Source organism: Dendropsophus ebraccatus, unplaced genomic scaffold, assembly GCF_027789765.1.
Source record: "Dendropsophus ebraccatus isolate aDenEbr1 unplaced genomic scaffold, aDenEbr1.pat pat_scaffold_1076_ctg1, whole genome shotgun sequence".
Lineage (NCBI taxonomy): Eukaryota > Metazoa > Chordata > Amphibia > Anura > Hylidae > Dendropsophus > Dendropsophus ebraccatus.
In genome coordinates this window covers 43208-57152 of record NW_027208493.1, presented here as the reverse complement: position 1 = coordinate 57152, position 13945 = coordinate 43208, and the positions used below count along the sequence as shown (strand labels likewise).

The window sequence follows — 13945 nt, the reverse complement described above, 5'->3', positions numbered from 1 at the left end:
AGAGAGGGGGTGCCTGGTATAAAAGTTATCCCCGTACAGGTGGTGGTGACCTTTATCCAGCAGTGGGAAGATCAGTTCCCGGACGATCTCCCCACTAACTCTGAGGACGGGAGGGGGGGAGTGGGTTCATCTGGGGCTGGATTCGGGTGTCCCTTCCTTCATACACTGTAATGGTACGTGCACACTGCGGAATGGCGAAGGATAACCCTTTGTGCATTCCGCAGCTGGCACCCGCCGGCGGACTGATGCAAGGTGTGCGTCTCCGCTCGTGTCACACTCCATTCTATGCACGGGCGGATTCCGCCCTCTGTCCAAAGAATGAACGTGTTCATTCTTTGGACGGACAACGGAATCCGCCCGTGCATAGGATGGAGTCTATGACACGGGTGGAGACGCGCGCCTGCATCAGTCCGCCGGTGGGTGCGAGCTGCGGAATGCACAAAGGGTTATCCTTCGCCATTCCGCAGTGTGCACGTACCCTAAATCTGTAAGAGTACCCTGAGGTACTGTCACAAAGTTGTAGAATTTCACGCCATACCGTGATCTCTTATTGGGACGGTACTGGCGGAAAAGAAGTGTCTGGGGGGCATCGTACGCTACGCTACCCCCAGACACGTCACTGGATGATGATGATGATGATGATGAGGATGAATGGAGGAAAGAAGGATCCCCCCATTGATTCTCACTGGCTGTTTCGGTGTTGGAGGCAATAATAGCATATGCGTCCGACGCCGAAAACACCCTGGGGGCCATCTTTATACGGGGACTAGTATATGGGGTATGTAAATGTTTATTGTAAAACTTTATTTCATGTAGTGTAGTGTAATGTAGTTTTTATTGACAGTAAGAAAATAATATCCCTACGCCAAGAAAGGAGCTGCTGATAAATGCCGCACTTATGTGCGGCACTTATCAGCAGACAGTGGCGGTAGGATATAGGGGGAAAAACGCTCCTACGCCAAAAAGGAGGAGTTGCTGATCAGTGGCGCACTTACGTGCGATGCTGATCAGTACTCAGCGACGTTAGGGCGCAAAAAAATTAAAAAAAAAAAAATCTTTTTAACCCAAAGCAACTGATCAGTGAATGATATTCACTGATCAGCCGCTAGGGGGCAGTAGAGAGAAGATTGCCGGAGATTACCGAGGCCCGCCGAACACGAGGACCCGAGTGTTTCCGAAGATTTCCAACGATGGACGAACGAACCCGGAAGCGGCGCGAAGAAGACGCGAGGACGGCGCGGACCGCAGATCTTCGCTCCGGACGGCCAGATCAGGTGAGTATGGTACACTTGCACCACACACACCTGTTCTGCACCTCTCAGCTACCTAGCTGGGGGGTGCAGAACCCGGCAAATCTGTTTTTTACAGTATGATCGCCGTAATGGGCCGGCCGGTACTGGCCGGCCTATCACGGCGATCGTGGGGATGGCACCGCGGCCATCTTTAGTGGGGACACTAATGGCGATTGGTGCTATCTCGGACAGCACCAATCGCCATTACTTTCCGGGTCACCGATGACCCAGAAAGCTGAATTTAGCTGCTATATGCTGATCTGTATAGATCAGCATATAGCAGCAATCGTCGGCATGGGAGGGGTTAATCACCCCCCGTGCCGACGAGCAGAGATGGCCTGCTATACATTATAGCAGGCCATCTTCCCCGACCGCTGTGTGTGAAAACACAGCGATCGGGGAAACATCGGGCGTACGTATACGCCCGTTTGCGTTTAAAGCCCACCCTGCGGGGGCGTATACGTACGCCCGATGTCGTTAAGGGGTTAAGAGCGACCTGGGTCCCTTTAAGAGCGACCTGGGTTCCGTTAAGAGTGACCTGGGTCCCTTCAAGAGCGACCTGGGTTCCGTTAAGAGTGACCTGGGTCCCTTCAAGAGCGAAGGGACCCACGTCGCTCTTAAAGTGACCCAGGTCGCTCCTAAAGGGACCCATGTCGCTCTTAAAGGGACGGGAGCCAAGTTGCTCTTAAAGGGATGGAACCCAAGTCGCTCTTAAAGGGACGGCACCCAGGATTAAAGTTAAATGGAAGTCACTGGTAAAGGGGCGCTCTTTTCAAGCACTATGTATTTCCCTGGAAATGCAAATCTAGTATTTTATTGTAATCCGTATTCTTCTTCTTCCAGCCATTTTTCTGCGATTAATACAGCCCGCACCGCTTTGCGTACAGACTCCGTTCAGACTGCGTTTCGAAGCCCTCAGTGGTCACAGGTGTGCTATCTATTTTCGGTTTTGATCGGATTTGTCATTTTTAAGAAATTTACATTTAAAGACCCGTAAATTCCCATTGAAAATAATGGCCCATTGGAAATAATGGCCACACTGTAAACGCTAACAGCCGATCACAGCACATATGTAAATAGCTGAAATATAGCAGCCAATAGAAGTTCTAAGGTCCTGTCAGGCAATGTATCACAACATTCATACAGTCACATGTCCACTATTGGCCAATAGAAGACGTAGAAGATGGAAGGTCCTTAACGATTTTGTCTCACTGACATGAGTAAGATTGTCATGGTAACCGAGCAATGATCTTTACCATTATAAGTAGCAGAGTTCAGTCAGTAAAATAGCAGAGCTGAGGGGACGGTACCCAAGCTGCGCTTAAAGGGACGGTACCCAAGCTGCTCTTAAAGGGACGGTACCCAAGCCGCTCGTAAAGGGACGGTACCCGAGTTGCTCTTAAAGGGACAGTACCCAAGTCCCTCTTTAAGGGGCATTACATGAGTCACTCTTAAAGGGACGTTACCCAAGCCGCTCTTAAAGGGACAGCACCCGAGCCGCTCTTAAAGGGACGTTACCCTAGCCGCTCTTAAAGGGATGGTACCCAAATCGCTCTTAAAGGGGCGGTACCCAAGCCGCTCTTAAAGGGTCAGTACCTAAGCTGGTCTTCAAAGGGTGGTACCTAAGTCACTTGTAAAGGTAGAGTACTTAAGCTGGTCTTAAAGGGACAGTATATAGGTCATTCAAAGCGTTGTCACCAAAGTCCCTCCTTAAGCAACTGTACCAAAGTTGCTCTTAAAGGGACTATACTAAAGTTGCTCTTAAAGGGACTGTACCAAAGTCGCTCTTAAAGGGAGAGTATCAAGGGTTAAAGTTTCTCTTAAAGAGAAGTCACTGTTAAAGGGGCGCTCTTTTCAAGCACTATGTATTTCCCTGGAAATGCAAATCTAGTTGTTTACTGTAATAGCGCATGTTGAAACGATCAGCCGACATCGTGCTGGTCTTTCAACATGCTGAAAAATCATGATTATGTCAGTGACACTCTGCTGTGTGTCGCCCTTTGTAATAAGAACCGGGGCAGCACACCGCCACTGACTTCAATGGGCAGCCCCAATGACCTAAAGATCATTCAGGAAGCTCCTCCCGCTGCTCTCCGCCTGCTCTGTGTGTGTAATAGCACAGGCAGCGAGCACTGAGCTGACAGGTCGGCGCATGCTTTCCCCGAAAATCATGCCGTTTAATACCTGTGTAACCATTGCTGGACTAATCTGAGGGCGATATCTTTTTGCTGACAGGGGCTACAGCACTGGTGTCCCTGCAGTGTGAGGATACATGTAGGTTAGAACACTGCATGGTTTCCTTGTCTATAATAGATACCATACAAACTGACAGGACCTGAAATTACAGGGCCTATAAGCATATACTAGAAGTAATGGAGATAAATGGTGCCCAATCATAGGCCAGTGTTTACTGCTAGAGCTCTCTAAGCTGCACTGTTATTGGCTGCTATAGGCAGCCAATCACAGGCCAGCTTTCATTGCTAAAGTGCTATAAGCTGCACTGTGATTTGTTGCTATAGGCAGCCAATCACAGGGCAGCTTTCACTGCTGGAGCACTATAAGCTGCACTGTGGTTGCTAGGCAGTTGTTAGCAACACAGCAAAGCAGCACCGACGTAGAGCAGCTTGAAACAAGATATCATGGAGCCTGAGAGCCAGACTATGGTATGTATACATTTTACCATTAGTAACCACCCATTGTCACTGGGGGCCTGTATCCTGCAGGGGGCGGTAGTCATCATGGTAAAAGTTCTGATAGTGGTTTTGGATGTTTCCTACACTGACTGTGATGCGGCTGAGGACACAACTGCTCTGCTGTCATGATGAGAGAACTGGCTGCAGCTTCGCTCTATTAGGGGTCTCTGTAATGACGCCATTCATGTAAGCGGGATGCAGCGGTGCTGAATCAGGTCGGCTCTCCTGCCTCTCCTGCTGGGGTTACACACACCACTAATTTTCTGTGCAGAAACTCTCACATGACTTAGAGATAATATTCCTTGTCCCCACATAATCCCTTTATAATGTGACACTATATTATTATATTGATGTATTTTCTTTCTGATTCATATAAAGGTGGTTGGTGAGGACCCTACTAACCGCTGTCATGTTGTGGAGTGAGAAATAAGAGGTGTCTGGATGCAAGCACAGGACGCAGAACACACAGGTAAGGGAGATCTCCTTTATTTGCTGCATGGATGTCCTGTGTGCAGTGAGAGCCGTTTCCCATTGATCTCAATTAGGGTCCATTTACACAGAAAGATTATCTGCCAAAGATTTGAAGCCAAAGCCAGGTATGGATTTGAAAAGAGGAGAAATCTCAGGCTTTCCCATATGACCTGATCTCTGTTTATCATCTGTTTCTGGCTTTGGTTTCTAATCTTTGGCAGATAATCTGTCAGGTAATCTTTCTGTGTAAATGGACCCTTAGGGCCCTTTTACACAGAAAGATTATCTGACAGATTATCTGGCAAACATTTGAAGCCAAAACCAGGAACAGACTATAAACAGAGATCAGGTCATGCAGAAAAGCCTGGAATTCCTCCTCTTTTCAAATCCAGTCCTGGCTTTGGCTTCAAATCTTTGCCAGATAATCTGTCAGATAATCTTTCTGTGTAAAAGGGCCCTTAGTTTCAATGGGTGTTGGTTTTCATGGTGGAAATACAATTATATGGACACTGAGTAGCCTCAACTTTATCAGTTCAGTAGTGTAGCACTATAGCTAGAGATGAGCAAATCTACAGAAGGAACAAAGTGAATAATTCTTATCGGGATCCTGCTCATCAGGCTGCAGACTTTGAAGTTAGTAACCCCTTGGTGTACGCCTCGGCAAAGGGACAAGGGGGGGGGGAGGCACCGCAGCAAGGTGGGGAGGGGGTGTGGCCTCCTCCCGCTCCTGATTTACTAAGGTTTACATCAGGGGCTTTAAGACTTGATAAATGACCCCCTCTGTGTATGAAGCATATCCGAGTCCATTATTTTTTATATCCTACAGTTTTAATTGCTTGTATGCCTTAAGGTTTGGTGAATAAACATATATGTGGTGGAGGGTGGCGCCATCTTTCTCTACTCTATTGTGGATTATTATACCTGTACGCTGGGACTTGTGAGCATCACCACACTACTAATTCAGACACTGTGTTTCTATGTTCCAAGCTTTATATGGATATATTCCCTATGATAGGCCATCAATTTCAGATTGTTAGTGGTCCGATTCTTACCATGAGGCGGTTACCTTTCTTTACCAGACACAAAGCTGTAGTTTCAGTAGTGGCTGTGCCTGATATTGTAGCTCAGTCCCATTGACCTGAACTGTAATACCAGGCACAGTGGCTACTAAAACTTTAGAGCTGATTTGATATAAATGGTATATGTTAGGAATACTATAGTCCTGGAATAACCATTTAATTACCATATCACAATTGTATCCTGATTCCCACTCCGCAGGCCCAAATGTAAGGGTTGTGAAAGGTTACTTCCAAGTGTACTAGTGCCCACGACAGAGATACATTTCTTTACACTCAAATTGGTCGGTCCCTGTCTCCATTAGGGCTCATAATGAAATGAAACATGCCATTACAATAATTTGTGGAACACACACACTGTAAAGAGTCTTATGGCACCAAATCTTTCCAGTATTAACACATTTTACATCAAATAACTCATAAAACTCAACAATTCTCATAAAAGCATCAGACTACAATTTCTTTATTATCTGAGAGTGGATGGGAAGATTATAGTTTGTTATATGGCGCCATCTACTGGTAAGGTTTCACTATGCAGGTCATGTTTTATTTTCAGTTAATAAATATTAAACCATTTTTCATCTGTATTTGTATGTATGAATCATCAGAAAAATATAATTACCCCATGACTTGTCTTAAGTCTCATTCTCATCTCCGATAAGATTTTGGTCATGGGCCCTGGACACCTAGTTGACTATAATAGCACCCGTCAGGTTTCCAGAATGGTGTCCTGCGTTTCAATAGACAATGTAATCCTGCATGCTGTGCTGTTTAGACCAGGATGTTGCCAGATTCTGGAAACCTCTAAGGCAGATGTGAATGAGGCCTCAGACCACCAATATATACACTGATACAGTAAATCTACAAAGCTTAAGAAGCAAATGAATGCCAGTAGGGTCTTTGGTATTTGGTCACACACAGCACACTTTTATTGAAACAGCTCAAGAATACAGTTGATTCTCAAACAGTAATACTATAGTTCATGTCCTCACATCCAAGTCCTGTTCAGTACAGCTACACGTGCACCAGTAGTCTGGAGGTGGCCCTTGCAGCCTGCAGCATAGACCACTGGGGTGGCTAGCCCCTACCTAGATCTCTAGCAAGCAGTCTAGGAAATACAAAAGCCATTTATTATTTTTTGTGAGTGTGTGTGGAGGGAGGGTCAGAGCCCATGGCAGCTCTTCTGGTCATACTTTATCTTAGCTGCTGCTTCAACTATCCCCTCTAGCCATCACCCTGTGATAGCCAACCAACACACAATGGTCTCTCATCCTGCAAATATTTTCTTAAAGCAGGCAGGGTTTCTCCAATTTCTTAGGCACAAGGACCAACAGAAGACTGTATTAGGGAAATACAGTTATAATACTTCAGAGCCTATACACAGTGACCGATTAAATGCACCCTGGGCCCTCCAATGCACAGGTACACTGGCGCGGGACTGCTGGGCTACACACGACCCCGCCCCCTGTACCCATGACCCTGGCGGGGGGGGGGGGGGGGGGCCTCTCCAATAAGACTCAACACACAGGCGTATTTTGTTGGATGGTGGTCGACCACAGCTATTTATCATTTGTTTATTTTGTCTTAAAACCGGGCAAATTGCCAACTTCCACTGACACGTAAGCGCCTCCAGGCGAACATTTTCCAACGGGTATGCCGGCCGCCGAACACTGACGGGCATGACCACCGGATCCACCAGATACCACACCTCCAGCTGTGACTTAGTATAACTTTTCACTAAAACAAAAGGAAACAACATCAATACAAGGAACCCCAAAACTTGAACCACACCTGCAATAAGGGCGGGAGGGAGGGCTGCTTGTACTCCTGGCTGCTGGTAAAGAGGGCTGCTCCCGGAAGCCCCGCCCCCCTTATACATCACGCCCGCATCCTATAGGCCAGCAGCACGTCCCGGAGGCGGTGCCGTGCTGCACCATGTGACCCCCCGTGCACCAATGAATGAACTAACACTCTTCTCCACGGCATCACTGAGGCCCCCCCGTGAGTCTCCATTAACCCCTGCCGCTCCACTAAACGCCCCGCAGTCCCTGCCACCTTCCTTAGGCAGCTCTGTGCCCTAAAGACTCTAAAGTGATGAGCTCGCTCGTAACAGTGCGTCCTGTGTGCATTCTCTATATAGTAAATGGCCCCCAGTGTAGTCCCCTTTAGTAGATGGTGCCCAGTGTAGTCCCTCCTTTAATATATGGCCCCCCAGTCAGTAGATTGCCCCCAGTGTAGTCCTCCCATCAGTATATGGCCCCATTGTATTCCATTATTTAGTAGATGGTCCCCTGTGTAATTCCCCTTCGGTCCATGGCCACCAGTGTCATTCCCCTTTGGTAGATGTGGCCGATTATCGTTCCGTGTAATAAACACAACGATCAGCTGATGATCGTTGTCATCGTCTGATCGTTGATATAGGTTTTGACCTATAATTGTCGGGCGCTGACCGCGCATCGCTACGTGTAATAGCGGTGCACGGCCGGCGGCTGACGATATACATTACCTATCCAGGGTGCAGGGCTCCTCTTCTGCTTCTCCCCGAGTCCCGCACGCTCCAGCTCCAGAGCAGCCTGTCTGAGCTGACAGGCCGCGCAGCCAATTACTGGGACCCCCGTGGCCAGTCATTGGCTGAGCAGCAGAAGAGTAGCCATGCACCCTGCATAGGTAATGTATACTAGTTAAAGGAGAAGTCCGGCCAAAATTAATTTTTGATATGTTGTTACTTATGAAAAGTTATACAAATTTCTAATGTACATTAATTATGGGAAATGCACATATACTGCTATTTCCCTTAATTTAGTAGATCAGGAAGTGTTAGAAATATCTCTGAAGAAGTGACGTCACGACCCAGGGTGTAATTCCTATGGAGTGTCCAGCAGGGGGCGCTCTCTATATAGAAGTCTATGGGACTTTATTGTTTCTATGGGTTTCTATGTAATGTAATGTAATGTAATGTAATGTAATGTAATGTAGTGTACAGTGCTTTATTGAATGAATACATCTATGGAATACTTTGGGGAGCAAGTGTCCTTGCTCCCCAAAGTATTGCATAAATGTATTCATTCAATACATTCAATACACAGTAAGCCCGCCGATCCGCCGCATTTCCGCCGCATTCCCGCCGATCCGCCGCATTCCCGCCGATCCGGACCATATACATTGAACTACAGCTCCCATCATCTGCTTCTAGTATGAACAGGTGATGGGAGCTGTAGTTGGGTAAGGGATATGACATGCCGCCGGGCGCAGGGGGGAGCCGCTCAGTACACAGGAGCGCTCCCCCCTCCTCCTCCTCCTTCCGGGATAACTTCCGCCTATACCAATGCTGAGTCCCTGCCTTGCCGCCGCTCTCCGCTCACATATACCGGCTCCCGGCACCAGCGCGGACACCAGGATGCATCGGGAGCCGGTATGTATGGGGGTGAGAGCGGAGAGCGGCGGCCAGGCAGGGACTCAGCAGTGCTATAGGCGGAAGTTATCACGGAAGGAGGAGGAGGAGGGGGGAGCGCTCCTGTGTACTGAGCGGCTCCCCCCTGCGCCCGGCGGCATGTCATATCCATTACCCAACTACAGCTCCCATCACCTGTTCATACTATAAGCAGATGATGGGAGCTGTAGTTCAATGTATATGGTCCGGATCGGCGGAAATGCGGCGGATCAGCGTGTGGCGGATCGGCGGAAATGCGGCGGATCGGCGGGCTTACTGTGTATTGAATGTATTGAATGAATACATTTATGCAATACTTTGGGGAGCAAGGACACTTGCTCCCCAAAGTATTCCATAGATGTATTCATTCAATAAAGCACTGTACACTACATTACATTACATTACATTACATAGAAACCCATAGAAACAATAAAGTCCCATAGACTTCTATATAGAGAGCGCCCCCTGCTGGACACTCCATAGGAATTACACCCTGGGTCGTGACGTCACTTCTTCAGAGATATTTCTAACACTTCCTGATCTACTAAATTAAGGGAAATAGCTCTATATGTGCATTTCCCATAATTAATGTACATTAGAAATTTGTATAACTTTTCATAAGTAACAACATATCAAAAATTAATTTTGGCCGGACTTCTCCTTTAAGCAAGGGCTGCAAGGACATCGGGAACGATGTCCCTGCAGCCCTTGTTTAACGATAATCGGGCCGTGTAATAGGCCCTGTAAACGAGCGCCGATCTAGCAGATTCACAGCTATTCGGCCCATGTAATACCACCCATCGGCCCATGTAATACCACCCTAAGAGTTGTGCCTTACACCAGCACAACCTACTTAGGAGAGAGTTCTATGTGCTTTCACACAGTATACAGCCTTACCCAGTGTAACACCACACACACACACACAGTATACAGCCTGACCCAGTGTAACACCACACACAGTATACAGCCTGACCCAGTGTAACACCACACACACACACACAGTATACAGCCTGACCCAGTGTAACAGACACCACACACACACACACACACACACAGTATACAGCCTGACCCAGTGTAACACCACACACACACACACACAGTATACAGCCTGACCCAGTGTAACAGACACCACACACACACACACACAGTATACAGCCTGACCCAGTGTAACAGACACCACACACACACACAGTATACAGCCTGACCCAGTGTAACAGACACCACACACACACACACACACACACACACACACTTACTTATTACAAAGAAACTCCTGGTTGTCAGCAGACAGCAGCCTCTTCCCTCCCTCCTCCATCTTCCTCCTGGTCCTGGCACTGGGTTCTTCTGTCCCTCCCCCTCCTCCCATGCAGGCTCACTGCAGTTTTGCTTCTACCTTCATCCAGGTGGGCACCGGGTTCTTCCTCCACTCCTCCCCCGACAGCAGAGGACAGCAGATAGGGGAGGAAACAGGGCCCCAGACTGCTGGCTGCAATGAGGCACAGACTCTGTCAGCTCTGCCTCACCAGCTTCCTCTGACCGCTGCGATGCGTCCCGCCCACCTGGAGCAGCGTACAGCCACAGCTCACGCAGGACAGGGGGGGGGGACTCCAGGGAGAGCGCGCCACAGCAGCACATCACTCAGGGGCCCACTGGGCCCCGAAAGTGATGTGCTGCTGTGTAACCTCATACATAGTAATAATGTGGGCGGCATGGGCCCCCCGGAGCCTCGGGCCCCGGGCGGCCGCCCATACCGCCTATATTATAATCCGCCACTGGCAGTTACTCCCCCCCAGCATCCCCCATGTGTGCAGTCAGCCCTCATCATCCCCCATGTGTGCAGTCAGCCCTCATCATCCCCCATGTGTGCAGTCAGCCCTCATCATCCCCCATGTGTGCAGTCAGCCCTCATCATCCCCCCTGTGTGCAGTCAGCCCTCATCATCCCCCATGTGTGCAGTCAGCCCTCATCATCCCCCATGTGTGCAGTCAGCCCTCATCATCCCCCATGCCCCCCCCCCACCGAGTATAGGATGACGGAAAGCTGGATGACCTCTATCATTCTGATTACAGGATCCTGGGAAAGCTGGGTGACCTCTATCATTCTGATTACAGGATCCTGGGAAAGCTGGGTGACCTCTATCATTCTGATTACAGGATCCTGGAAAAGCTGGGTGACCTCTATCATTCTGATTACAGGATCCTGGGAAAGCTGGGTGACCCTGATCATACTAAGTATAGGACCCTGGGCTAGCTGGATGACCCCATTATACTGCCTACAAGATGGTGGGAAAGCTGGGTGATCTCCCCACCCTTCCCCAATGTAACCTTCAGGGCCTAGTGAACAGTATACAGAGAGGGACACACACACACACTACTGTTCAGGGCCTGGTGCCCATAAAGTACCCCCACCCCCCTGCACATATGGGCTCCAGGCCCTGAACAGCACAGGGGCACACTAGGGCATAGACAATACATGAAGAGGGAAGGGTGGGGGGGATACTGTATACTCTTCAGGGACTTAAAAGATGACACCCCATACACACACACGAGGCTACGCCCCCATAACTTTGGCTCCGCCCCCTCCACCCGCAGAGGGGGGGGGGCTTTCCCTTACCTACAACATGCAGGGCAGTCCTCCTCCAGGCCCAGGCAGGTGCAGGAAGGGGGCGGTCTGTCCTCTCTTCCCCTGGCAGTAGGCGGCCCTCACAGCTCCTTGCTTCATTGGAGGAGCAAAGAAGCTGCATGAGTGCTTGCCCCACTGCTAAAGTGAAGAGTTGACTGAGGTGAGCTCTCCTCCCCCCCATCCCCTCGCGCGTCATTGGCCCCGCCCTCTGCGACCGTGGCCCCGCCCACTTTCAGACGCGATTAGAATTTTTATTTTTTTTTACTGCTCTTATGTTCGGTTTATGGCGCCCCCTAACTTCTAGCGCCCCGTGCCGCCGCCCGGCTGGCACGGTGCTAGAAACGGCCCTGATGGAGGTAAATGCCACCCAATCACAGGCCAGCATTCACTACTGAAGCACTATAAACTGCACTGTGATTGGTTGCTATAGGCAGCCAACCACAGACCAGCATTCACTACTGGAGCACTATAAACTGCACTGTGATTGGTTGCTACAGGCAGCCAATCACAGGGCAGCTTTCACTGCTGGAGCACTATAAGCTGCACTGTGATTGGTTTCTAGGCAGTTGTTAGCAACACAAAAAGCCGCGTCGACGTAGAACAGCTGGAAACTAATAGTTGGAAACAAGCTATCATGGAGCCTGAGAGCCAGACTATGGTATGTATACATTTTACCATTAGTAACGACCCATTGTCACTGGGGTCCTGTATCCTGCAGGGGGCGGTAGTCATCATGGTAAAAGTGCTGATATTTGTTTTGGATGTTTCCTACACTGACTGTGATGCGGCTGAGGACACAACTGCTCTGCTGTCATGATGAGAGAACTGGCTGCAGCTTCGCTCTATTAGGGGTCTCTGTAATGACGCCATTCATGTAAGCGGGATGCAGTGGTGCTGAATCAGGTCGGCTCTCCTGCCTCTCCTGCTGGGGTTACACACACCACTAATTTTCTGTGCAGAAACTCTCACATGACTTAGAGATAATATTCCTTGTCCCCACATAATCCCTTTATAATGTGACACTATATTATTATATTGATGTATTTTCTTTCTGATTCATATAAAGGTGGTTGGTGAGGACCCTACTAACCGCTGTCATGTTGTGGAGTGAGAAATAAGAGGTGTCTGGATGCAAGCACAGGACGCAGAACACACAGGTAAGGGAGATCTCCTTTATTTGCTGCATGGATGTCCTGTGTGCAGTGAGAGCCGTTTCCCATTGATCTCAATTAGTTTCAATGGGTGTTGGTTTTCATGGTCAACAGACAAATAATATGGACACTGAGTAGCCTAAACTATATCAGTTCAGTAGTGTAGCGCTATAGTTAGAGATGAGCGAATCTACAGTAGGAACGAAGCCAATCGCTTCATTCCTATCAGGATTCAGCTCATCAGGCTGCGGGCTTTGGAGTCTGCTCCGCTCTGTGCTGCTCCTCCCCGGGTGCTGGGAAAAGATGGATCCAGTCCTGGGAAACTGGGAGAAGTTTCCTAGGACTGGATCCATCTTTTCCCAGCACCTGGGGAGGAGCGGCACAGAGCGGAGCAGACTTCAAGGTCTGCAGCTTCATGAGCAGAATCCTGATAGGAATGAAGCAATTAGCTTCCTTCCTGCTGTAGATTTGCCCATCTCTACCTCTAGCCATTTGGAAGTCATGTGAGCATAATTAACAAATCACAACAAAACTTAATAGCCCTTTTACACAGGCTGATATTGTCTGGAGTGTCGCTAGAAACACTCCTGCAGCGATAATCGACCTGTGTAAAAAGTGACAGCAATCAGCCGAAGACCGATCAATTGCCTGGTTATCAGCTGATCGTCTGTTAAGGACCTGCTTTAGGGTAGCTTTACACCTACTGGATTTGCAGAGGATTTCACGCTGCGAGTTTGCAGCGAAATCCACTGTGAATCCAGGTACAGTGAAGTTGAGGGTGTCACATACCTGCAGCTGAATTTTAATTCTGCTGCTAGTATGTGATCTGGTCCTTTAATCCCCCGCATCCCGCCTCTAGCAGCCCCTGGCCTGCAGCATACATTACCTGCTCAGCGTCATGGCTGCGTGTGAGGGAGCCTAACACACAGCCGCGGCTTCGAGCAGGTAATGTATGCTCCCGGCGGGGGGGTTAAAGGGGCCGCATTCCGTATCCGCAGTGGAATAAAAATTGGAGACAACCGTCTGCAGCTTCGGCTCGACTTTCCCTTTCCTTTGAGTGGCCCCTCAATGTTATGGAAACGGGCGGAGGACATTGTCTCTATTAGAAAGGGCTCCCCTGTGATGCTGAGACACTTTGGACTCCACCACTACTAGAAGGCCTAGCGGGATGGTGATTTCCCTGAACCTAGACCCGGAGTGGACTCTGTGC

The 13945-nt window shown here is 49.0% G+C and overlaps 1 long non-coding RNA gene across 1 annotated transcript; it reads left to right on the top strand.

The window, feature by feature from the left end:
* Positions 1 to 3836: 3836 nt before the first annotated feature.
* LOC138774743 (uncharacterized) lies at positions 3837 to 12924 on the top strand. The gene is made up of 3 exons (XR_011360372.1): positions 3837 to 3955; positions 4364 to 4454; positions 12651 to 12924. It is a non-coding gene; the product is annotated as an uncharacterized lncRNA (long non-coding RNA).
* Positions 12925 to 13945: the final 1021 nt, after the last annotated feature.